The 25,388-nt window shown below is 37.3% G+C and overlaps 2 long non-coding RNA genes across 2 annotated transcripts; both read left to right on the top strand.

The window, feature by feature from the left end:
* The first annotated feature begins 4,139 nt into the window (after positions 1-4,139).
* Positions 4,140-5,521, top strand: LOC310726950. Its single transcript, XR_014533895.1, has 2 exons — positions 4,140-4,397; positions 5,155-5,521. It is a non-coding gene; the product is annotated as an uncharacterized lncRNA (long non-coding RNA).
* An 8,709-nt stretch (positions 5,522-14,230) lies between these two features.
* LOC310726392 lies at positions 14,231-25,046 on the top strand. The gene is made up of 4 exons (XR_014533715.1): positions 14,231-14,654; positions 20,930-21,030; positions 21,517-21,663; positions 22,033-25,046. It is a non-coding gene; the product is annotated as an uncharacterized lncRNA (long non-coding RNA).
* The last annotated feature ends 342 nt before the right edge of the window (positions 25,047-25,388 follow it).

Raw genomic sequence — 25,388 nt, 5'->3', positions numbered from 1 at the left:
GAAAGCAAGACAAGGAGACGTGGTGGTGGAATGAGGAAGTGCCGGAGAGCATTAGGGGAAAGAAGTTGGCAAAACAGAAGTGGGATCGACAGAGTGATGAGAAAAGTAGGTAGGAGTATGCGGCAGCAGGTAAAAAGGGATGTGGCGAAAGCCAAGGAAAAGGCATATGAGAAACTGTATAAGAGGTTGGACACTAAGGAAGGAGAAAAGGATTTATACCGATTGGCCAGGCAGAGGGACCGAGCTGGGAAGGATGTACTGCAAGTTAGAGCAATAAAGGATGGAGAGGGAAATGTGTTGACTAATGAGGAGAGTGTGTTGAGAAAATGGAGGGAGTATTTTGAGCAGCTGATGAATGAGGAAAATCAGAGAGAGAGAAGGTTGGAGGATGTGGAGTTGGTGAAGCAGGATGTAGATAGGATTAGTAAGGAGGAAGTGAGAGCAGCGATTAAGAGGATGAAGAATGGAAAGTCGGTTGGACCAGATGACATACCGGTAGAAGCGTGGAGATGTTTAGGAGAGATGGCAGTGGAGTTTTTAACCAGATTGTTTAACAGGATTCTGGAAGGGGAGAGGATGCCTGAGGAATGGAGAAGGAGTGTGCTGGTACCAATCTTTAAGCATAAGGGAGATGTGCAGACCTGCAGTAACTACAGGGGAATTAAGTTGATCAGTCACACCATGAAGTTATAGGAAAGAGTAGTAGAAGCCAGGCTGAGAGAAGAGGTGACCATCTGTGAGCAACAGTATGGTTTCATGCCGAGGAAGAGCACCACAGATGCCTTATTTGCTTTGAGGATGTTGATGGAGAAGTATAGAGAAGGACAGAAGGAATTGCATTGTGTATTTGTGAGGGTGGTGCAGGACATGTATGAGGACAGTGTGACGGCAGTGAAATGTGCAGTAGGTACGACAGACTGGTTCAGGGTGAAGGTTGTACTGCATCAAGGATCGGCCCTGAGCCCTTTCCTGTTTGCAGTGGTGATGGACAGGTTGACGGACGAGGTCAGACAGGAGTCTCCCTGGACTATGATGTTTGCAGATGATATTGTGATTTGTGGTGAGAGTAGAGAGCAAGTTAAGAAGAGTCTGGAGAGGTGGATATATGCACTGGAGAGAAGGGGAATGAAAATCAGTAGGAGTAAGACAGAGTACATGTGTGTGAATGAGAGGGAGGGCAGTGGAGTGATGCGGTTGCAGGGAGAAGAGGTGGAGAAGGTGGAGGAGTTCAGGTACCTGGGGTCAACAGTGCAAAGTAATGGAGAGTGTGTTAGAGAAGTGAAGAAAAGAGTGCAGGCAGGGTGGAGTGGGTGGAGAAGAGTGACAGGAGTGATTTGTGATAGTAGGGTATCTGCAAGAATGAAAGGGAAAGTTTATAGGACTGTGGTGAGACCTGCATTGTTGTATGGATTAGAGACAGTGGCATTGAGTAAAAGACAGGAGGTGGAGCTGGAGGTAGCAGACCTGAAGATGTTAAGGTTTTCGTTGGGAGTGACGAGGATGGACAAGATTAGAAATGAGTTCATTAGAGGGACAGCACATGTAGGATGTTTTGGTGACAAGGTGAGGGAGGCGAGATTGAGATGTTTTGGACATGTGCAGAGAAGGGACATGAATTATATTGGTAGAAAAATGCTGAAGATGGAGCCACCAGGTAGGAGGAAAAGAGGAAGGCCAAGGAGGGGGTTCATGGATGTGGTGAGGGAAGACATGCAGGTAGTTGGTGTGAAAGAGGCAGATGTAGAGGACAGGGTGGTATGGAGACAGATGATCCGCTGTGGCGACCCCTAACTGGAGCAGCCGAAAGAAGAAGAAGAAGAAGACTGATTAATGTTAGGGCTAGCTTCAGAATTCTGTGTCAAAATCCTTGTACACTTTCCAGCAGCAGCCTATACAGCAACTGTTTTTATATATATATATATATATATATATATATATATATATATATATATATATATATATATATATATATATATATATATATATATTACCTCCCTGAACTGCGCAACTTTGAAGTAATCTGTAAAACCAAGCTAATTAGCCAACTATCTAGTGAACAATCTATCAAACAATGCTAAGCATAGATAACTAGCTGATACAAGAACTAGTGTTTTGCTGCAGACTATCTTCCTAACGACGAAGAGAAGAGACTAATGTCTTTTGAGATGATTGTTAAAATGATGAATAGGTACTTTCCATTGCAGATTAAAATGATTAGAAAGAGACAAACTGATCAGCCAGCTGTTAGAATCAGCAGCTGCAGTAGGAACAGTTAATGATTAAAAATAATTGTAAATGAACATACTCAGCTATGTAATGCTTTGGCATGGATTAGTGATGGGTGAAAAGACAGGGACACTTCAGGGGGACAATAAGATTTCAGCTGGGGTAATTGCCCCTCTCCCCCACCCCTGGATCTCTGGAAATACCTCACTTACATGGGTATTCTATGACCAAAAAAAAAAAAGAACTATGGTGCATCCCATTTTTCCCAACCACCTTTCAGATGTTAATACACTTTTAATAGAGTCCACCAGTGGTGAATAGAATTTATCAGATATAATTAGAAAATACACACAACTGTCTATATAAAGTCTACCAGATGAAAATGTATATCATAAAGAAAAAAGGAAAGCCTTGATGTCAAAGGAGCTGCCTGTGGGAAAAAACAGGATTCTTCCAAGTGTGGACCACACTGCCAAACCGAGCAAGGAGAAAGGGCCTTTGAGGTGAGCAAAAATACAATGGTCACTCTTTGTGAGCCCCAGAGATCATAGCTAAAGATGGTTAAAACTTGCAGAAGGCCAACCATCACTGCAAAGCACTTTACAGGCAGGTATGAGAAAGACAGACAGAAGTCTTTGCTCAGTGCAAGACACATAAAAGCACTCATATGAAATTTGACATTTAAAAAAAATTATTTGGGCTTTCATGTTTTTTTTTTTTATATCTTTCCCCAGATTGGTGCCTTAACAAAATTCTGTCTCTGAGCTCTGCAGGCAGGTTCTTTGACTTCATGACCTGTCTGTGTTATAATATGTGCATTAGATTATTTTACAACGGATCAAGCAAGGCTGTAGGGCAGAAGAGCAGCCTTTCTTCCACTTTGATATAGTGCTTCTTTTGCATCAGTATCTCATGCTGTCAACTAAGAACAATAGGTAAGGGCTGTTATTTTCACTCACCCATGGTTGTATGTGGACATTTTACTTCCTGTTAGCCATCGTTTATTGGTCACAGGCATACGCTGTTAGAAATGCTTCTCTTAACTTGATGTTTAAGATGCTTTTATACAGGACAGATTGAGTCACCTTATCCTAAGGCCTCCATAAAAAAATCTTTTAATTAATATTATATTAAGTGTTACACTTATTGAAGTAAATTTGAACATAATCCCTGATTTATTTTTTTATTGGTTCGATTTCAGTTCACCGAGAACCACCTGAAACTGAACCTTAGATGTACAGAAATGCTTTGACTATATAACAAAGGAAGCACAAGATGTCAGAGAAATTGACAAAAAGTCAGAAAATCAGACAGCTTCAATGAGGAAGCAGACATCATTATCAATATATTCAGCTCTAAACTTCACATCATCATAGATGTCAGTTAGCTGTTTCTTACAGAATTATTTCACTGCGTTTTTACACTCGCTTTTTTTCCCAGTCCTTTGTTCATGGATCTGTCCCAGCACCCAGTGCTCCGCCTCCTCCTAATTATTAACACCTGCATCAGCACAGCAATCAGTAACCATTTAAATAAAGCATTTGCAGCGGCGCTAGTCATGAAACCTTCCACCTCCTCATGTGCATGTGTTTACACTAGTCCTAATGTTCTAGCTTTGCCCTGTTTTGGGCGTGGTTTTGCTTTGAGCATGCAGTGTTGAGTTTCTGTGCATGTCTAGTTCTTGTTTTTGTCTAGCCTCTGTTGTTTCATGTTAATCAAGGCCTAGATTACTTTGGCTAGTCTGTTCTCGCACAGTCTGAACCACACTAAAGCAAAATCAGGATGATTTTAAGCCCAATAGCAGTATGGTTCGGGGTTTTAAGCCAGCTTTAAATGTTTATCTCCAAGCGACTGTTGTGGGGTGTATAATTTTTTTTTAACCAATCTAATCTTGTTTATAGTAGAGATTTTAACATCCTGCTCAACATCCTGTGTGTTTGTGTGTGTGTGTGTGTGTGTGTGTGTGTGTGTGTGTGTGTGTGTGTGTTGTCTGTGTGTGTGTTTGGGAGTATTTTGTGTAAAAGCGTAATCTTTATTTCATGCATGAAGACGCGATAACAACAAGATGAGCTGTCGCTGTCAAAATGTTGGTTCATGAGAAATTGTTTCTGTCAGGAGTCAGGATTATTGGTTGATGACAGTTCTTGATCCAGAAACCTGAACCTATAAAGGTAACCATTCCATCGTCACTAATATTATTTTGGATTATATTACACCGTTTGGAGAACTAGGTCTAATGTGTTCATGTGTTCACATATTCATGTGATGTTCGTTTCTGTTTTGCTCCATTTTGTGTTTAAGATCCATTTTTTTCTTTGTTTTATACTTATGTGATTTCTCATTCTGATTTATGTTTGCAGCCATAGTATTTTGTTCAGCTTGGTGTTCCATATCTGTATTAGCTCCGAGTTTTATCTGCCTATCTGTCTGAGTCTTTTTGCCCTTATTTTTCTTGTGAACTAACTTGTTTTTATCTTCAATCTTGATTGTAAATGACTCTTTGAGCACAAAGTTTAATCCAGGTCATGCTCTGGTCCATATTTCACTTTTACTTGTTATTTAAATGTATGTAGCATTCGCATTTATAACATTTTCTGTCTGTTTTACAAGTGAAATGCAATTCAAATGTTTGTGTGTTTAATGAAGAACAAGTAACATATGGTCACCTTTTTTCTGCTACAATTTTTTGTCTTATTGATGTATTTATTTATTTACTTACTTTTTTTTCTAATTAATTCTTCTTTATTAATTGCTTCTTCTTGATTAGGATCATGGTGGATTTAGAGGCAGAAACACACCCTGTATAATATATCATGTTTATAGCTACAACATTATATATACTTATTGTGTATTGTGTAGAAAGGAATTGCTTTGTGTAATTGCTTGTTGTGTTGCAGCATATCTAATACAATGCTATTTGTTTTACAGATGAACCAAATTTTCATTGACAAATCAATCAATGAGACTTGACGATGTACAGCCGACATATAAGTTAAGTTACAAGACAGAATTTGGCCCAAATAACAACAAAAAAGGAGAAATAACACCAAAAGAAGATTTGCATTTATATTCCAAAGCATCTGTTCATTGAATATGAATAACACAATCACACAAAATTATATTATGTTGTAATTTGAAGTTCTGGTTTATTCAGAAGCCAAAAATGTCAGTGTGAAGAGTGAATAGACACAATGCCTCATAAATCCACATGAAAGTCAATTGTATTATTTATTGAAGTATGTCTGATTCTTTGCCACATTTACCCCACCCCAATAAAAACTGAAAATATTCTGCATGATGGGTTTGGTATTCACAGTGGAACACACTCAAACGTTCAATATAATGCAATTGTTACACGTAAATACAAAAATGATTCATTTGATGAACTTGAGTACACGATTCGTGCCATGAGTTATACAGACTCCCTTCAAAAAGAAATGTAATAACAATGACGCCAGCTGCAGTGAATTTGATTGAATGTTAAAAATATCCTCTTCATTTAAAAAAAGGAAAAAAAGAAAGAAAAAACATTTAGTTGACTCATTGTTCTGCCAAATGGATCTTTTATTTTGAATCAACTCCTTGCAGGTTTTGCCATAATACATGGTACAGACAGTGAGACGAATACAATCCACCCTGTGCTCATTCTGGCAACTGAAGCCAGTGTTTGTACTCTGTATAAAATTAAGGCCAGCGACTGTGAGGCCATCTAAGGTGAAGACTGACAGTAGGAGTTACGCTCACCACCCACCATCTGGTCAGAGAGAGAGAGAGAGGAAGGGAGATGGAGAAAGGGAGGAAGAGAGATAGAAAGAGAGAGAAAATTGAATTGCTCTTCCCTGTGTGGGAAAGCAACACAGTCCCAATTTCAGTGCCAGCTCTTTCGTCTTGTGTAAAGAAAGCCCTACAACACAATGGCCGCCCTTACAGTTGGCCAAGTCTTCGAACGAAGTGCCCCGAGGTGATATGTGACTCATGCTACAAGCCTTCCCTACGCTTTTTTTTCCCCCTCTCTGCTCAACGACAAGGAGAAAAAGAGGAAATAAGACCCAGCTGCTGACTGAGAGCCAGAAACACATGGCTCACGGGATGCCACTCACATTGCATGCGATGGAATCACGAAGTGACCCAGAGAAAATTCTGTAAAGGGCAGGGGGCACGAGACAAGGCACTTCGAGTCACGTCAAGTCTGATGCTATCCCATTCATATACAGCTGAGCAAAATATTGTGGCATCATGAGCATGGGGGAAAAAATTTGAAGAAGTCAATGTGTGAAACTGCTGTTCGGGTAAACAGTCAAGTGTCGCAGCATGAAATAAATACACAGTGTGTAAGACAGAGTAATACCACAGAACAGGATTAGCAACAGGAAGAACTAGACACCTGGAGTGTGTAAAGCTGAACGGACCAGCGGTGCAAATGACACAAAAAGTAAAAAACAAGAAGGGTAATTATACATTTCTACAAATTTTACTTTACAAGCAATAACACGTTGTCGAAACTACCACTGTACATTTCCCACTACCTTGTGCTGTATAAGGAGAAGTGCAGTCTAAATAGAGGGACATGTGGACAATGAAATCAAATGCTTCACTGTGCATTTGTGTGCTGAGGGTTGTGAAAGTGCACATTTATGCAAATATCACAGTCATTATCTTAGAAGTGTAACTCTTTAATCCTGCAGCAACACGACAAGCCTTCACTGGTTCGGGAGCTGAGAAAGAGCAGCTCAAGTCTGTAAATTGTTTTCCCATCGGATTTAGGGGTAGAGTGATATGAAAAAAATGCACGGTATAACAACAGTAGAACCCAGGAACATAGTTTTTGGTATAGCGCTGATTTTATTTTATTTTATTTTTAGATCGCTTTATCACAATGCAGGCGCATCTGCAAACAATCAAATAGATTTATGAGTGGACAATTTTACTCTTTATGAAAAGAATGGAGTTTGATTCATCTAAAAACCTAATTAACAATAAAAGACAAATCTAAAATAATCTGTTATGTGGTTCTAAATTAGTCAAATGGAGATGGAAAAGGTAGAAAATGATTTTCAATTATAACATGATAATAATTTAAATAATGAATAATACAAATGTACAATTATTAAAATGTCAATATATTATTATTAGTAGTAGAAGTTATTAACCAGCACCATCATAATTGTCCTTATAATAATAATGATGATAATAATAATAGTAATTATTATTATTATTATTATTATTATTATTATTATCATCATTATTATTATTATTATTATTATTATTATTCTTTTATTTATTTTATTATTATTTTTTTGCATGACCTGTTTAATTAAATTCAAATCAATTAATTTGTATTTGTGTAGCGCATTTAACAATGAACATTGTCTCAAAGCAGCTTTACAGAGATAAAGCAGTAATAAAAGAATACATACTGTAAGCGTGTTCCTTATAAATTGTCTCTAATGCGCGAACCAGAGTCGACTAGGGCAAGGAAAAACTCCTTGAGATGGCATGAGAAAGAAACTTTAAAAGGAACCAGACTCAAATGAAAACACTTCCTCACCTGGATAGCACCAAATGTTCATTTATTACAGTCCATCATTGTTGAGGTGCGCATTGATAGATAATTAAACGCAACCAGCGGTCCTGAGAAATTGTAGTAGACCTTTAAGCATTCTGTAAAATGTAAGACTCATTGAAAATTATTATGAAATTATCTTACAATTATATACCCTCATTCTATAAATGTATGTTATATATTTGCAAGGATGATAAAATAAAATAAAACATTTTCTGTGAATTATTAATAATTGGTTTGGTTTGTCTGTAGCTTATAGCACTTGCATTTTTCCTTGATTAGTCACTTTTAGTTTGGCCTGACAGTGAAGTGCATAGAGGTATTATTGCGCAACTGACGAGACATGCTTTTATCTTCTTAAACCTTAAGGTTCTGCAAGAGAAACGTCAAATTATTTCAGACTGCCCTGAAAAGTGAAAAAGTTCCAGCACCCATGCAGTTTAAACATTCATTCGTATTTTTCAGTAGGATATAGTGTGAATAAAAGATTACTTCTGGCTTGTAGTCATTGTTTCCGCATGTTGTTATGCGCGGCACACAGGCAGATTTGCATGGCTGAGTTTTATTTACAAACTGCAGGTCGAATGATAATAATTTTCCTAATTAAATCCTCCTTATCCTATTGACTCTTCAGCAACAGTTGTGTGTGTGTGTGTGTGTGTGTGTGTGTGTGTGTGTGTGTGTGTGTGTGTGTGTGTGTGTGTGTGTGTGTGTGTGTGTGTGTGTGTGTGTGTGAGAGAGAGAGACAGAGAGAGACAGAGAGAGAAAGAGAGAGAGAGAGAGAGAGAGAGAGAGAGAGAGAGAGAGAGAGAGAGAGAGAGAGAGAGAGAGAGAGAAGTAATTAAATAGATTAATATGAATACCAACATGCAGGCCAAAAAACCTATGACGTTTGTTTAGCACCTTAAGAAATGAAGATTTATTGATTTATTTTAATGCAGTGAGGGTGCTGAGTGCATTTAGCCCTGATACCAGAAGAGTTTACAATGCGGTTCAGTCTGGCAGACTGATGACAAGATGTGACTCTCTCACACACACACACACACACACACACACACACACACACACACACACAGCCATGCACAAAGTAAACAGCCAGACATTCCCGTTCAACTGAGGCTCAAATTATCAATATGCTGGGTGCCATTGCATGCAATGACAGTTGGAGAGGTTCACAGTGCCAGAGGTCAAATCAGCGCAAACTTAAACAATCAGCCACTGTGATTCTGATCACATAAATTACTGCCTGCCGATGTCTACTGTACTGTATAATTGGCCATTCCCGTCTTTTTGCTTTTCCTTCTATATTTAATTTATGCCAATCCCAGACTGCCACGAAGAAAGAATTTCACTGTGCTGTACGGTACTTGTGACAAGCAAATAGCACCTTTCACCTTTTCACCTTTCACGTGACTGTATTGATGACTGAATAATTGCAATCCAGGTGTCTTTATATACCAGCATGTTCACATGGAAACCACTTTAACCCAAAGCTCGATCTCAATCTTATTTATGCTGCATAGATCAGATCAAACATTCTCTATTTGTAGAGCTTTGTCTCAATACAAACATCCAAACGATTTTTTTTTTTTTCACTCCTTTCTCTATTTTGTTTCCACTCAATGCAAAAGGAGACAAATGCAGACATCCTTGCAGAGGGTGTGGCTCTAAGCCTCACATTACTTAGTTCTGTAATGACTATTAAATTGACAGAACCTGTCAGATATGCAGGTGCATAAATGAATAAGTGCCTGTCAAAGGCAATACTACACTCTAAAAGGGTAATTACAAATGATTGATGACGTGTTAAGGTTAACTTGTGCAATGCTGGCAGGTAAAAGTGAAAAGCACAAAGAACCAAGGGTATGTGACTTATAAACTTTAGACATGTAGGACAATTCCACAAAAAAACTCACAAATGCTGAGATTTACACTTACATTATCTAATTCATTGCAGCTATGGGGTTAGGGCCCTTGCGCCGGGGCCCACAAGGTGAAAATTGGTGTCCTGAGATTGAAACTTACTGCCTTTTGGATCCAAAAGTCCAATGCCTTAACCACTGAGCTCCCCCCTTAATAGTATTAGTGCAAACCCTAAGCATAGGAGATAGATGGGAAACTCTGGTGTTTTTTTGGAAAGAACGTCAACATCTGATTAATATTGTTTTTAAAAAGATAATACTCAAACCTTAAGTGTTTCTCAGCTCTCTTTGGGAAAGTTACCTGAGTGTACAGGTTGGGAAATTCTAAATCAGCATTGAGAATTTCTATACTCTTATATAGACAATATTATGCAAGTCCATAGAATAAGCAACATTAGTAATATTCGAATATTAGAAGTCAGATGGTGTTATGGAAAAAGCAATGGAATATCTTTCAAATAGAAGATCCACAAAGAGATTTGCACCAGGATCCGGATCCGTCTTAATCCAAGGGATTAAGTGTTTATCTGCAAAGTTCTCAGTGTTGAATTCACTCTTGGATTTGTGCACAGTAGTTGGTAATTCAGCAAAACAGTTGTTAGTTCACATCTGGGGATTTTGCTATGTAGGCATGACAGAGGAGCAGCAATCCTAAACCTGCTGAGCTGGACATTTTTACAAATGGTGTGTGTGTGTGTGTGTGTGTGTGTGTGTGTGTGTGTGTGTGTGTGTGTGTGTGTGTGTGTATGTATATATATATATATATATATATATATATATATATATATATATATATATATATATATATATATATATATATATATATATATATATATGCATGTCTAATAATAATAATATATATAGATATATACACACGTATATGTAGTAAGTATTTCAGTACTTGGAGATACAAAAGAAGATTTAGAATTATACAGTGGTAGTAATACAATCCTTTGGCAAATATATAATGTTATATTATATTATATTATTATTTATATTATTTTAGCTTTTGAATTAGTATTATTTTTAGATTTTCTTCATGAAAATTTCAAGACTAATCTAAAATTTTAGACTATCCATGTATGTTTTAATTTTAAATAAAAATTAAAGAAGTAATTCATGCAGTTTATGTAATTTTTATGTACTTTGAGTGCATTAATGAGTAATAATAATAATAATAATAATAATAATAATAATAATAATAACAACAAAAACAGCAATAATAATACAAATAAGTAGTATTAGTATTAATAAATAAACTCGTTAAAGTCTCTCCAATCGACAACCTTTTTTTTTTTTTATTGCTATACAAAGCAATAAATCAATTAAAGTTTATTTAATTGACCCCTCACCCCACACACATATACACACACCATTCCATAGGCAGGCTAGTGCACGTCTGCATCTTGTGAGCGTGTCTACATGCAAAGGTATAAATAAATTGCAAAGGCACTGTGGCAGTGACTACAATAACCTGTTCTGTTTCATATTTTCAAAAAAAGTCCAGTCGTTTAATATTTCCTTTTCTGTCAGATGTAAATGAGCAGAACATGATCTCTCTAATGGAAATGTAATAAAAAATGTTTTAAAAATGTTTCATGTTCTCAAAGAAAACGCGCCAAGCACAATAGTTTTCATGTTATTGCGATCAATTTTTAGCATCACTCCACTTTGAGTAACAATTTAAATTGGGTTTTATTGGCCTGAACAGAAGCCTGGAAGGGTTAAGATGGAGTCAATATAACCTTAGCCAGTTTAGACCAGACGCATAAATTCTTCCAGATCTCATTCCTACCTTTCTGAACACTGCACAACAATGCCTTCTTGTTGCGATCCATCTGTGTGGCTTAGCATCAACTGAGTACTAACAAAAATGATCCTAAACATGAGAATGTGTGTGTGTGTGTGTGTGTGTGTGTGTGTGTGTGTGTGTGTGTGTGTGTGTGTGTGTGTGTGTGTGTGTGTGTGTGTGTGTCGTGTTGTGTGTGTAAATTTGACTGAGAAAAAAAAAAAATATTCACAAACATTTTAGCCCAAAATCTGACTCTTTCTGGCTCATCTCTAATGGCATAAAAGCAGACGGTCTGACTGCTTCACTTGGCCTGAACATCAAGTGAACTGCATGTGTGATTCTGAGCACACAGCCAAACTGGCAGCTTCAAGCAGAACTACGCTAACATCCCCCCCACCCCATTCAGTGGAAATTAGGAGGTGCATGTGAGCACGTGGGCTTGATTTTTGCCACTGCTCTGGTGTCAAGTTACCAAACATCAGCTTTTTATTCAATGAATTTTCGTTTCTGTTCCACAACTCTAAAAACAAACGTCAGACCATTTCTAGATCGAATTCGCTACTATAATTGGGAACAGGATCAGTTTTGAGTGTCTGTGTTTGGGGGTCTCTGACCACCTCAACTAAAACTGATATTTGCATTACGAAAGCCAGAATCAACGAGAGAGGGTTCCTGCAGTTGTGCAGTGAAGTCCATGTGACAAAATGCACGGCATCATTCCAAATGGGTGTATGATTGTTGCGTCTTCAAATGATCAAGCTACTATAATAGCTCTTGGTAGGGTTTAATTTTTTTTTGCCGTGTGTGTTATAGACATACGATGTCACGTAGTATATTTCGATTGCTAGAATTATGTCACTAATCGAAATTTCTTTTATTTTTCTAGTTTTTGTCCAGCAAGTGAAGTATTTGTGAGGGGAAAAAGCACATAGCAGCCTATCAACTGACATTAGAACAAAGAGCGCTGTTGTGTGTGCAGTTCTTCCAAGGACAGGCCAAGTGACAGACTCAACTGCCCTCCCACGCAGGGTGGGGTCTCCCATACAGCATGACTCACATGCACCCACCCACACACACACACACACACACACACACACACACACACACACACACACACACACACACACACACACACAGGAGAGTTTCACACTCTCTGTTTCTTTCATTCACACTGGCATGCACATAAACACAAATGAAAACACATGCAGCATACATACTCCACACAAGCACATAAACACAAACACACACACACACACACACACACACACACACACACACACACACACATACACACACACACACGGTTTGTTTTTCTTTGTCCTTGTTCTCTCACTGAGAATGGACACAACACGCAAACTGAAGGCATTAACACATTTTCTTTCAGCGTCAAGAATTTTCTTATTTGAATGCAAACGGAAACACACACTGTATGGACAAACTACACACACACATACACATACGCACACACACACACACACACACACACACACACACACACACACACACACACACACACACACACACACACACACACACACACACAGCCCGCTTCCTTGACCACTGATTTCCTTCACAGGGAGTCACAGGTGAAAGTGTTTGTATGGAACTGCCTGTCTGGCTGTCTGATAGGGAGAGCCAACTTTGTTTTCACTTGCAGTCCAGGCAACAGGCCAGACTAAATAACACTTTTATAGTTTGCCTGTAGACCCCTCCTTTGTTAGACGGCCCTCACAGGGGCTGTTAAGAGTGTCACATCCTCTCAGCCCATAAAAAAAAAGAAAAGAAAAAAGGCAGCCTTATTACTGAGAGCCATATCCAGGAGTTAGTGTATTTTGAATTGAATGGAGCTGATCTGCTCTCCAGGCACCTTCTAGAACCTAAAATCATAGGCCTTTTCTATGATGGCACTGGGATACGATCAGCATCAGGTAGCAAATATCCTATCGTGAGTGCATCAGCTGAGCAAAGCCATCAGTGTACACAAGACGAGTTGAATTTGCGCTGGATATCCGGTATTGAATTTCGCAGTGATTGAGACTGCGCGAATTAATTCGATCATGTAATGGCCGGTTGCCCAGCAACATAAACTGTTATGAGGTAAACAGAAACCAGCCTTCAAATATAAGCTCTCTCATTTACCATGACATCCTCTCGCTGGAGCAGATAACAACCTGTGATTTAAGAGGGAATTATTGTGATTGGTGATTATATGGGATCGAGCCTAGGCATTAAGGCAAATGCATGGACTTTGCCACAGAAAGCTATAAAACGCTGATCCACCCAGTGAGTCAGTCTTATATTCAATCAGCATTATGATGACTGAATTCCTTGGAAAAAATCCTAACGAGGTTACCGCAATATGACCGCTCGAACAACATGGCCGTCTGATTTTTTGAACAGGACCTGGAATGAACCTCCGAGCTGCGGGATGAACGTATAAGGGTTTTTGTTTTCAGTAGAAACGTCGTTTCTGAAATGTTTAGACAAACTCTGGAGGCGGTAAATCCAACCTAATAATCAACCTGAGCTTGCACCCAGGCAGAACAGAAAATATATACACAAAATCCAAAACAAATCCTTGCATTTCTTATTTCAGCGCATGATTAAGGCCTGCGTTTCCTTCAACAGGGTCACATCACACCTACAAACGCCTTTTTACCCAGGGCTCCTTCTGTAATTTAAATAAACATCCTGCAATGACCAGCGGAATCATTTTCTGTTTTTTTTTTTTTTGCTTTTATTTTTTTCAAAATCAGCCTCCTGCTTTCTCTTTGAGGCCTGTGCCGAGGTTGAAAACACATGCTTCCTCCTCTGTCTCTGGTGTTATTTAAGGAAAAAAAAGACACCCTAACCCCTCCTCTCTCTCTCTCTCTCTCTCTCTCTCTCTCTCTCTCTCTCTCTCTGTTACTGCACTGAGATGGGTGTGGTTTTTTTCGAAAAGACAAACTTCTGAATGATTTGTGTGCATTCGTCTCAGTTCTTGAGTCGTTCTAGAGGAGGAGCGTGATGCAGAGTATCGCTCAGGGCCCGGCCTGCGCTCACACTCGCAGTGGAGTAAAAAAATCATAAGGCTCCATGCCTGGAGGCTCTTCAGGCTGGATATGGAACTTCTCAGGACAGCTGGAATGCAACTGAAGCTGGTTATACTGTTGTGAGTAAAGAAAGTTTGAATTATTTATTAGAATTACACTTTTGGTGCATCTACGCTGGAAAACTGGGTTGTACAGTGAAAATGGGCGAATGAAAAGGAATCACTTTGCGATTTGCTTTTAAAGAAACACATACAATTGCTGGTGGTGACCACAGTTAAGAATTTCATATTGAATTAGGTTCTAAAAAATACACAATCTCAGTTTTATACAGAATGCTTACAAATAAAAAATAAACAAAGATTACAGTTAAAATAGACCATAAATGACCAGCTTCCCAAATTTGGTTGAAAAAAAAAAGGAAAAACTTTTTAATGTTTAAGATGGCTCAAGAGTCTTCATACGTAATGGACACTTTTTGACTAAATGTCTTCCAAAATGTCGTTTTCGATAGCCTTAAATAATGTCTTTGGCAAAGAAAGGCTATGAAAAGCGAAAAGCCTTCGAAGTGCAATTACACGCAAAACAACAGAGAAACGTGTTCTCACAAAAAATGGCACTCATGTCGAGATCGTTCTATAAATTAAGTTACACTTTGTAAAAAAAAAAAAAAACGAAGGGATTTTTTGAGGTGCCAAAATGAATGCATTAAAAACAACATAATGGTTCTGAGCTGGATATATGTGAGTATAGTTTTGGAAAAACTGTGCACATGCTCGGTAGCGCTATTATCCCTACGTCATCCAAATGATTCATTTCCCACCATCATGAAATGATGAAAGCAGAACAGAGATAGAAGCTATTTTTCTCTACTTATGATACTACATCTACGCCAGCTCTGCTGAGAGAGATTTTTTTTTTTTTTTTTTTTAAATCAGCCTAATTATGCAAAAAAAAAACATTGAAAAGTCATGTAGTTGCATAGAGGAAGAAGATTTACACCGGAGAAAAGGAAGGAATCAAACAGGCGATGAAACAATTATTAGAAACATATTTTCCCTCTCTGAATGCACACTCCCCCCATGCCGTGACTCTGTTGCTCAGACAAAATTGGACGTGGCGCAATCATTCCTGATTTGCGAGGTTTGCATGAGTGCAGTAAACAAAAGGATGCATTTTTGATTTTGACTGGCAAACAAAGGTAAAGGACGGGGAACACATTTGCATGGAGGACTGCCAGCCTGAGGCCAAACGTTGTGTTCTGACTGAACATGAACAATGGGAACAAACGTCAGCCCCAAATTGTCTCACGTTTACAGCAACCTTGAGGTTGAGAGTGTTTGCTGCCAAATTAAACCACCTGAAATAAACCACTTTGGAAGAGGTGGACAAATAATCAAACCGAATATTTTTAAGAGAGAGCCCTAGAGAATGACCTGTGCAGTGCTCCTGCACCAAGTCCTGGCAAAGGCAGAGGAAGTAGCCATCTTTTCCACCTGACATCACTGATGTTATTATAACAATAACAGAATTGAAGTCTTGTCTTCACTCTCATATAGAGTCTGTCCAAACATTTTAATATCTCTTGATACAGTATGTATAAAAATAAGAGTTCTATGCATTGTATTACATTTGTAATCGGATTAAAGCACATATTAGCTAATAATGCCATATATCTACAGTGAAATTTAGATTTTTGAACATGTCTTAGTACGAGCACTGATGTCTTTCTTTTTGTAGATGGCGTCATGCAGAAAGTTTTACTAAACACTTAAATGAGTGCAAATTTTATAGAGGTTTTAGTTCAAACTCATATATTTTAATTACTTCTACATAGTTTTTTCTTTATTTTGATTTCATTAGTTTTTTACTAAAGTACAAATTTATTTATAAAAATAATTCTGCTATAGTGAAAAAAATATTGTAAATCATTGTTTAAACAAAACTATGATGAACCCATAGACTGTGCATGCAGGGAAAATTTAAAACACACTAACACACTAACTGTATTCATATCATACTGAAAACGTGACTCTAATAAGCAAAAAGAAATATAGGATGCTATTGAATCTTACATTCATCTTGCATCTTAAATCACGTTTCTTTTGGCAATAAAATAAAATAAAATAAAAAAAAAATGAAAAGGAAATACAATTCTTCTGCACAATTCAATTTGTGATTAAAATTTGAGTTACTGAGAAATTGTACTGCAAATGGGAATTTTGCAGTGTGTGTGTGTGTGTGTGTGTGTGTGTGTGTGTGTGTGTGTGTGTGTGTGTGTGTGTGTGTGTGTGTGAGTTTGTGAGTTTGTGAGTTTGTGAGTTTGTGTGTGAGTTTGTGTGTCAGCAGAAATGCGGAAATGACTGTGCATAACAGACAATTTTAATAAAATAAGAAGGGGAGATGACATCATGAACATCCACATTAACACAAATCACCATGAATAAGAATAAGAAAAGCATCCAAAAATGAATGGATAATTAGCAATTTATTTATAATTTATTTTTATACTGAGTAGTTCGCTTTAGGCAAAGTGAGATCATGTTTTAGATCTCATCGATTTCTGTAAAAAAAAATCAATAAAAAAGACAATAAATTAAAAAATTGAGAAAGCAAACCAGTGTACAAAAATGGATGTTGACTTTACTACACACACATATAAAAGGGGTGATATTTATATATATATATATATATATATATATATATATATATATATATATATATATATATATATATATATATATATATATATATAAATTTTTCCTATACATTTTAATACCATTAAGAAAGAAGGTCTTCGGCCACTTTATCCCTGTTGGCCACATTAAACTGGCACGTAAAAACACTTTTATTGTAATAATATGAAATCCTGAGAAGTTTGCCATGCCAAACATTAAGTTCTAATCAATACATCAGTATCCTTTCCTAGAATCCTACTGAAGCATGTCTCAAGAACATTGATAACAGAATTCCACTGTCTTCCATGTGCTTTTTTTGTCTTTCAAATATTTTTTTATTTTTTTTTTACATGAACCTGTTTTTGATCATGTGAAAAGAGTTCGCATTTAGTCCGAGTCCCGTTCTCGCTGTTTCCTCCTATTGTACCTTATCTCCAGCACAGTCCCCCCAGTCTGTGCTACACAGTAAATAATTTTCAAAGTTGTTCTACTTCCTGATTAAGCAGCCGGGCCAAAATGCCTGTTAAACATTTGCTAAAAAATGGCTTTTTTTGTGTGAATGCAATTTGATGAACACGGGCAGTCTTTTGTGCAATTATCGTCTTTCTTTCCCTAGGACCTTTTAGAGAAAAAAGAACAGTTTGGGTCCAGTTTTTGTATTAAATAATTTCAGCACATTATTATGTTTCCTGTGATTACCTGTTCTTGGGTATTTTTCTTGAACATGGAGATCTTGACTGAATATGATCAACACATTATATTGTACTATATATATATATATATATATATATATATATATATATATATATATATATATATATATATATATATATAATTTTGCTGGATGTATTACACTTCAATAACAAGCTAAAAACCTGCCTGTTTTCAATAAAAATCAAATCCTCACTTTTTTTGTTAATTGTCAAATGCACACACTACCATAATATATTAAATACAGGAATCGACTTTTGCCCATGTTTTTCTTAGAGCCTGGAGATTAGTAGATACAACCGCAAAGCACAATATCTATGATAATAGAACCAGAATTCTGGCTCATAGCCCCCCCAGCCCTCTGGACAAGCACTGATTATTTCCAGAATACTTTCATTATTATAATGGATCTGGAAGCACATGTACAGGGGAGAAACTTCAGTAATGGGTACTGTGTCTGTAACTCAAGATTATGTGTTTACTATGGTCAGCAGTAAACTTCTTGTCCTTTATTCCTAAATAAGAATGTGGGGATTTTTTAAGATTCTTGTTCACTCAGCTGTTTGATTATCACTGCGTGTCTGCATCACAACGTTGTCTAGCCACCATCCCCCCTTTTACCCCCTTTACCAGACACAGACTCAATGTTGTCTGCACCATCAGGCTGGAAAACGCACCCACCCACCCACTTCCAATCATGCACTCCCTGCCTTTGTCCATTTAAATGCTTCCTCCGTGCCAGGACAAGGGCATGATGTAAGGGGAGCTTGTTCAGTCATGTATCCAGATGCATACCCCAATGTTTTTTTTTTTTTAAAAAAGGAAACCATATCAGCAGAAACTCTGTTCTTCTGAACCTGCAACAGTTTTGTAAACAGCATTTAAGACAAAAATATAAGGAGCTACAGAGTGTTGTTCTTAATTGCTGGTCATTTTTGTGACATCTCTTTGCACTGGAATATATCGCTCAGGTCAAGTGAACAAAAGCAAAGAGCTTCCAACTTTGCATGTCAGATGTTACATCCTAATTTTACGCTTCTGTGTAAATGGAAAATGTAGCACCCAAAGGTCAAAATTCAGGTTGCATGTGATTTATTCTGTTTGCACTGGAGTTAGAAAGAAATCAATAGAAGTAGCTAACACGCTGGAAAAAAAAACAATTTTTGCTAAAAAAAGTTAGCAACAAAAAATATATGATTTCAATATATGTTGCAAATCAGCAAACCAAACAAATACATAAATACATATTCTGACTATATTTCCTATGGATATTATATATATATATATATATATATATATATATATATATATATATATATATATATATATATATATATATATATATATGTTAAAATCTTGCTTCCATTGGGAATGTTATGTAAAAAAAAGAAAAAGAAAAAGCCATGGATGTAAAAAAAAAAAAAGGGGGGGGGGGTGAACTCGGCTTTCACCAACCTTCACAAATGTTGCACTGACAAATAAGGATTGAGGTACTTGCAATAAAGTAGACATGTCAGCTATTCTGCATTTCTTTCTTTCAATCTAAATATAAAGGTGGCAAAAACTAAATGCATCATGTAATGCTGCATTCACTCAACATAAAGTCAAAATCTCAATAATGATCAGACTGGGTTTATAGTTTAAGAACCCCTTTTACCTTATATATAAAAGGCGATCTGTTACTACGGACAAAATTTGAATAAAAAGCTGATTTTGGGTGAACAGTCTTGACATTCTTCTTTTGGACAGCCATCTGGATGTTTGAAAAAAATATATATATTTAAAAAAAAACAATAATTAAAATAAAAAACCAAATGCAATCTTATATATCGTTTGCCTTATTTGGCCAGACATAAGTGGTGTGTCTTCAGACATGTGGTGACTGGATGGAAGTTAAGTGTTTGAAGCAAGTTTGAGTGGTGAAGTTTAAAGGCGGTGCTTTTCTCCGTAGCCTCTTGGCATATTAAGCTGTTAAAGAGATTTGTCAGATGCTTCTACACATAATGCATGACTAAGACCAAATCTCACTTTTTAATGATAATGTTAGCAACTTTTGTAGCTAGTGACTCATGTCAGAGCATTTCCGTTTCTTCATCTAACACAATTTCTACAAATGTTATGAAGTGTTTGGTGGCTGGGATGCAATAGATTACTCCTGTTGCTATTTTTATTTGTGAAAAGATTAATACAAACAGCTGATCAGCAAATATCAAAAGTTAAAATATGGCAGTTTTGTGTGCTGAATAATTTTTCTTTGTCATGCCAAATCATGTGACAATCACATGATATAACAAGCAAGTTATATGTGAAGGCTAAAGAGTTATAATTGCTATTTTTTCATGGACAGAACGACTGTCTCTGTCTTTAAAAAGGTGGCACACGTTCTGAAATGGAGAGTCTTGTTTATTTTGGACTGTATCTCCTTATTTCCTGCTCACACCATTTCATGGAGGTGGAATAAATATTTTAAGAGGTCATATTTGCTCTTAGCCAAGAGGGGAAAAGGTAACAGGCAGCATTCATTTTGCTTTGTTCAATGAAAAATAATATTATTTGTGCATGCATGGTTAGTAGACATGTCAAATTCATTTAGAGCCCAAAATGTAATATTATTTTATCATCAATCTTACTAGCTTTTTTTTTTTTTTATTAAACAATGTGTGCTATCAGTTGCTGATTCTTATTGTTAAGGAAACTTCCAGCTTTCCCAATATCTTCTTAGGAAATACTGTATATATATGTTTTTTCAGGCAGTTAGCTCTGGTCAGAAGTAAACATTGTTATGGAATGATGCTGACTGCTTCAAAAATATGACCTAGTTTAAGCAAAGCTGGATAAATTAACCATTGATTAGCTTCAAACTATTTAGACGGCACTAGTCTGTGACATCATCCGATTACATCCTTTCACGTCATCCCACCAAGTCATCCGTCACAAGGTCTATGCGGCAAACTGTGTATTTTTAACCATGTTCAAATGGAATGAAAGGTTTCCTCTCACCTTTTCAGATGTGTTCCATCTTGTTAGACAACATCCTGAGTAAAGGTCCGGAGAGCTACTTACTATGGTGGACTTTGAAGAAAAGAGACGCTATGTGTCATTTGGGAAAGTAAGGATGTTGCAATGTTTTCTGTGTACTGTGCAATATTAAAACCCTTTGGTCCAGACAGAGGAACATGTCTGTGCTTTACTTTAGCGTATTTCAAAGTGAGGTGGGGGGGTGGGGGGCTAAGCCATTAGCATTTGCCACAGACTGGAGCGTCCTCAGGGCCCTTAGTATGGCCCATAACACAATTACACACTGGCTACGGCTACGCTGATGAGAGACAACTGCATTTAAACTTCTCCACATGCACAGGGCAATGGCTAACTTCAGACATGATGCACATGAGTGTGGTGAGCTACTCCATGTTGAAATGATTAAATGAGACATTTCGAGAAATATCACGACCCATCTGAGTGAAATATGAGTCCCATTACTTAGCCGTTGTCGTGTTAGTGTCAGTTATGTGCTTCAGCTAACTGTTAGGTTCAGTCACAATTATTTTCATATGAGTGATGAGCATTTCCAAAGCTGCTTGATAATTTGTCATAGGTGAAAGGACTTCTCTTGTCACCAAGCTGAGAATGCGGTGGTGAGAAAAAAACACAGAGTATGCTGACATGCACGGACCTCCCCAAACTGTCAGAAGGTCACGCAAACATAGGACACTAAGGCTCTATTGAGCATGTGTTTTCTCAGGTGAGCCTAGGCAAATGAGTCCTATGAGTAAAATGTGAAATATGAAACTGTATGATGTGACATGGTTTAGTGTGGGTGTGTTTGTGTGTATGTGTGTGTGTGTATGTATGTAATTAATGGGTGATGACTGACCAAACCTAGAGTGTGAACAACTGCAGCCAAGTCTTTTTCCTCTCGCTCTCTCCTCACTGGGGCAGCTGGAGGGATTCCTGGCAGAGTGATTTGGGATTAAATCAGAAAATCACATTGCCAGGGATTTCCAACCAGCTGCAGGCCACTCGCTTCGGCAAGTAAAGGCTGCAAATGTCCTCTGACTTGTCCTCTGCCATATTTACGTTTACCCTGCATTTCATTTTCTGTACACTGCAGCTGGCCGTTCAATGGTCTCCCAAAGGCAAATCCCAGAGGCTGTAAAAGCCTCTGCAATGAAGTCGGAGCAAGAATAAAGGATAACTAAGAAAGGCTAAAGCACTGAAATCAAGCCAAAATACTGAACATACTGTAACTGTAGGTTCCAAACAGAGCACTCAATGTCTTTCATTTATTTCAGAGCATAAACACTCAGTCTCCAAATGATGACTGTGGTTTTTATGAATTGGAACGGGATACTGGGACTTTGGTGCCATGAAGACATATGTGGGATCCCAGTATAAAAAGACTGCGGCTTCTGTACTCGAGGTGGTCTTTGAAACATACATATGGAAAGAATTGGAATTATCACTATCATACTTTGATGCATAAGTGTACATTGAAAAAAGCGTGTTAATGACCATTAGATATGGTTCTGATTCAGTCTAGAATTTTTAAGACCACGATTTAGTAGAACTTGGAAGGGGAAGGAATGAGGCAAAGAAAAACAGAAACTTTGCAGTGTTAAAAGGGATATTTTATTGGTCTAGTAAATAAAAAAAATCAAAAATGAATGCCATACTTTGATGCTTTTTTTACCGTCGTAGTTCACCAAAGATTGATTGGTTGATATTTTCCCCCCATGGCTTCCATTGTAGAAGATTTATCCCAGGGACCATTTCCAATCATCGTTAAAATGTAATAATGTGTATACAAGTGGAAACAAGCTGAAATAGCCACTCTCCCCATTGAAACTTGTGCCAGTGACCGACATCTGTGATCTTTGGGTTACGGTGTGGTTGAAAGTGGAAAAACAAGGACAGCTCGAAAAAGAAGAACTTTGCACAAGCACGTGAACTCACAAGAAGAATTCCTGGCTCTTATAAGGTGATGTTTAAATGCAAAGCTGTAACTCTGTGATGTTTCGTGAGGTGCAGGACTTGGCTTGCTTTGTGAACAGATCCAGGAAAAGGCCATGTTCACAGTGGCTAAGTTCCGCTCCTCTGAGGCTAACTCTCAGAACGAATAGAAAGCACTAATCCAGGTATACAGACTCCAAGACTAAAGGGCACCAACCTAAGGTAAGCTTTACCTGTCATATTTAAATGATAATTTCTATACAAATAGAAAGAAAGAAAATCCTACAATAGTATTCTGTCATTCTGACAGTTTGTACACACAGGTTAGGGTTTCCCAGCTTTTATCTCTCTCCAGGGTGATCTGATGAAGGGGTTTTTTATCCATAGGAATATGTACCTCCTGAATATATAGAGATTAGGGCTGTCAAAATTCGCAAATTTATTTTAAAGGCAAAGATTTTATTAACGCACATTTCTGTTTGACAATTTTTATTAAAAATATACATTAATAAATATAAAAGAAATGAAAACCTCCAACTCAACACACATTTATTCATTCCTTTCTTTACTCAGATATAAAAAATTTAAAAAAACTTTTTTTTTAGCACTTAACATTTGGTTTACTGATGCACCAAGTCTCAAATCAGCACTAAAATCCACCATGATGCACACATTCGGCAATTAACACTGACAAACTCACCGGCGCGTTTTGTTGCATTTTTTGAAACGAAGTAACATTGCTTTTTTTTTTTTATCGTACAGATAAGAGCAATATAATCTGTTAAGGGTCTACTCTTATTTGTATACACTTATAATAACAACAAAACGCTGTGCTTTTGTATAATAAAGAAAACAAAAGGGGGCGCTCTCTGCAAGACTATTTTGTCTTCTTGCTCTATGTTGAGTTTGGTTTCACTAATAATAAACATACATTTGCATAAAGCATCAATATTTGTCCATGCCCATGTTGATTAGAGTGTACCTCAAATTTAAGGTACATTTTGAACAGATAAATATGTGTGATTAAGTTGCTATTAATCACAAGTTAACTCATGACAATCATGCAATTCAATATTTTGATCGATTGACAGCCCTAATAGAAACTTTTTAGGCTAAAACATGTTTCTCACCAAGCAAATAAATGAACCTTCAAATACTGTACAGTATAGTATACTGAACACTTTCATGTCCAAGGCCAGCTTTCTGTTTACAGAAACTATAATGAATGAGTGACACAATAAGCCACATCAAGAACCATTTCAAACAAGTCATATGGCCACAACATCTGCTTTGACAGGGACATCTGTATATCACCCATTCATATGAAAAGACTATACGTTTCATAATGCATTGGGTAAACAAGCCTTTTCAAAATCATTAAAGAAAGTCAACATATTACCTTGAAAGACCTTTTCAATCAACATAACTTTTAACCATTGTAAGCCATTTCATTCACATCACTAAAGTATAAATGGGCCACAAAAGAAACAGCTGCCATAGATGTATACTTTATGGAAATGTTTGAAATGTATGTTAAGAGTTCCAGCACTTGAGAAACCACAGTTTACGTGATGAGAACCGTCAAGCCTGTGAGATACATGGTACACTCATGACTATTTTAAACAGTAACAAATGCAGTGCAGTGTGAAGAAACACATCTTTGGATTGTGGGTAAGAAATTAAACAGAAACACAGAATTGTGTTGGATTCTTATACTTATGGACAAGTCAAAGGTTGTTTGACTCGGACAATTCAGTGGCAGGAAAAAGGAAGACTGGGCTCAACCTCCTGTGCCTACTGAGCTGATAACAGTTGGTAAAGCACGCACTGGCTCAGTTCAGCAGGAACCGGAGTTCGGCCCCTTTCAGCATCAAGCTGATCCCAGATATCCCAGCATCCTCTCCTGCACTTCAGTCAGCTCTCCGAGGCATAAAGGAAAAAAAGAAATAAAGGCTGATGTTTGGGCTTTAACCAGATTCCAGAAGCAGCAGAGCTTTTCCAGGCGGGTTTCCCGTCCAAGTCATTTACAGCATATGTTTTCATTCAACAAATAAACTGTCAGATTTGCTCATCCCAGACACACCATCGCGGACTTCATTTACAGCTAATGAAAAAGAAATGTTTTTCTTATTGTATTCATTAAATAAAATATTAAATAAAAAAAAGGGGAAAAAACAAATCTTTGTTTTCTTGGTTTATTGATATTTATAGACACAGCGTAATTCTATCCTCTTTTCCTCTCCAAATCGTTTCTCCTCAGCAAGTATGTTATTAATAGGCTGACAAGGAATGTTTTGTCTCCTAGCAGGTACTGTTTGTGCGACTGCTAGGCTCCTCTGGGCTTTATGGGTAATCCGTACTGTCACATTATGGATGATTTATGTTCTTTTTTTCTAATGAGAATAAAGCTACTATATGGGTGAGGGATTCCTTTTTTCAAGATTTCTTTCAAGAAAAGTATCATAATCTTGTAATAACTACTACTACTGACTAAACTGACTTTATATTTAAGTAAAA

Source organism: Silurus aristotelis (genome assembly GCF_946808225.1).
Source record: "Silurus aristotelis genome assembly, chromosome: 5".
Classification (NCBI taxonomy): Eukaryota; Metazoa; Chordata; class Actinopteri; order Siluriformes; family Siluridae; genus Silurus; species Silurus aristotelis.
The sequence above is the reverse complement of the archived record's forward strand: the minus strand, read 5'-3'. Positions and strand labels throughout refer to the sequence as shown.